Genomic DNA, 2599 nt, shown 5'->3' on the forward strand with positions numbered 1-2599 from the left:
ACACTGGAACAATTTAAGGGATAACTGATTCATTGGTAATGTATATAGCATCCCAGAATCCTTGTGTTCATAATATTTCAGGTTTCATTTTTAGCCTTTCAATCTTTCCCAGATAGTCTCAGGTCAGCCAAGCTCACAAAAGCTAGCGCAGAACTGAATGCTAATTTAACAATGTACAGAAAGAAATATCACTGCTAAGCAGACAAGATTTATAGTTTCCTTGACCAACTTATAATCTCTGTAGGAAATCAAATGGGAAGCCAAACTAGAGAGACAAGTTTGCTTACTTCATATAAAGAATTAGTACAAAGAGTGTAAGGTGAATGATTATAATGTCAAATCATGTCATAAACAATGAGTAGTTGAGAGTTGGCACTGCCAAATTTGCTTTCTGTTAAAAACTCACTTTCTAGGCTAACCAGTGTGATTCTGATCAACTCATTTTCCAGTTCTCAGTATCAAATGTTACTTAAGCATTCATTTTCTTTAATACATTGCTTAGAAATTTATTGCTTATATTTTTTTGGCTAAAAATAGCAAGCTATCACAAGAAATGTTGAAAAATACAACTTATTTGAATGTTAGGAAAACAGCAAAACATCTGCACACCCAAGATAGGATTTATCTTCAAAATGTCAAAAGAAGTTAATTGATGAAGAGGAATATATATAAAATTAATTATTTTCTATACAGTGATTTCATTGGGGCTTTGAGGATAAGATTCTATAACAGTAAGTATGATAAGTTCTGACTAATATTTATTTTTCAGACTCATTAAAAAATAATGAATATTATATTCAAGGTAAACAATTTAAAATGTTATCTTTAAATTGTTATTTAGAATTGTTCTAGCAATAAGGCTGCTTTGATATTGTGAAAAACGATGCATGATTAAACATCTAGAAATGCTGAATACATTTTTACAAACATATATTTAAATGGATAAGAGATCTCTCAACAGGTTGAGGTAAAATCTGCATAAAGCAAAAGTGAAAAAATAAGTTGAAATGAAAGTGATGAAAAAAAAATGAAGCCACAGCTATAAATATATAACTATATACACATATTTTACAGACATATGCTGATACCAGGACCCTAAAACTACGGGTATTGATCATCACTTGGAAAAAGGGGAAAGGTCTCAGAACCAACAGAATTGAGATCCTCCCATACACTGATAATACTTAAGGCACTATATCTTCATTGAAAAAAAGGAGACTAGATAAATATCTACCACAGTCCTCTGATCCCTGTCAGCGCAGCTCAGCAGTCATGGCCAACCACATTGTGCTCTACACTGGCGCCAAGATGCCCATCTTGGGGCTGGGCACCTGGAAGTCCCCTCCAGGCAAAGTGACAGAGGCTGTGAAGGTGGTGATTGACTGTGGGTACTGTCACATTGACTGTGCCCACACGTATCAGAATGAGAATGAGGTGGGTTTGGCCCTGCATGCGAAGCTGCAGGAGAAGGTTGTGAAATGTGAGGACCTCTTCATCGTCAGCAAGCTGTGGTGCATGTATCACAACAAGGACCTGGTGAAAGGAGCCTGCCAGAAGACGCTCAGCGACCTGAAGCTGAATTACCTGGACCTCTACCTCATCCACTGGCCCATGGGCTTCAAGCCTGGGAAAGACTTTTTCCCGTTGGATAAGGACATAGGCATGATTCCCAGTGAGAAAGATTTCATGGATACCTGGATGGCCATGGAAGAGCTGGTGGACGAAGGGCTGGTGAGTTATTGGAGTCTCCAACTTCAACCATCTCCAAGTGGAGAAGATTCTTAAACAACCCGGCTTAAAATACAAGCCGGTGGTTAACCAGATTGAGTGCCACCCATACCTCACTCAGGAGAAGTTAATCCAATACTGCAACTCCAAAGGCATTGTGGTGACTGCCTATAGTCCTGTCAGCTCTCCCAACAGGGCCTGGGCCAAGCCTGAGGACCCTGCCATATCAGAGGACCCAAGGATCATAGCGATTGCTGACAAGCACAATAAAACCACAGCCCAGGTGCTGATCTGATTCCCCATGTAGAGGAACCTGATCATGATCCCCAAGTCGGTGACACCTGAACGCATTGCTGAGAACTTCCAGGTCTTTGACTTTGAACTGAACAAGGAGGATATGACCACCTTGCTCAACTACAACAGGGACTGGAGGGCTTGTGCCTTGGTGAGCTGTGCCTCCCATGGGGATTACCCCTTTCACGAGGAGTTTTGAAGCTGCACATGTCTGCCCTTGGCCAGATGACCTGCCATCTCCTACCTCTTTTCTTGTGTGTAGCGTAATTTGACCCGTGTCCCTCAGTGGTGGATCAGCAACTTCTAGACAAACCGGTGAGGGCTCGGCCAGCTTGGTGTCGGGTCCAAAGAACAGAATCAGTAGACTAGTAGAAGTCTCTTCAGTTTTCCTTTGCCCTTCTTGTCTGGGGAACTGGGGAACATGCAACCCAAGTACTCTTTTCTGAACTGAATTTACAAAATCAGAATAGTGCCTCTAACAGTGGGATTTTGATTGCTTGGTACTGTAATCCTTTCAGCTAGACTTTTCTTTGCCTCAAATACAAAGTATTCTTCTGAAAAAAAACAAAAACAAAAA

The 2599-nt window shown here is 40.6% G+C and overlaps 1 pseudogene; it reads left to right on the forward strand.

The window, feature by feature from the left end:
* Positions 1-1272: 1272 nt before the first annotated feature.
* On the forward strand, positions 1273-2221 carry LOC128043549 (aldo-keto reductase family 1 member B1-like; annotated as a pseudogene).
* The last annotated feature ends 378 nt before the right edge of the window (positions 2222-2599 follow it).

The sequence above is a fragment of the Budorcas taxicolor genome, chromosome 2 (assembly GCF_023091745.1).
Source record: "Budorcas taxicolor isolate Tak-1 chromosome 2, Takin1.1, whole genome shotgun sequence".
NCBI lineage: Eukaryota > Metazoa > Chordata > Mammalia > Artiodactyla > Bovidae > Budorcas > Budorcas taxicolor.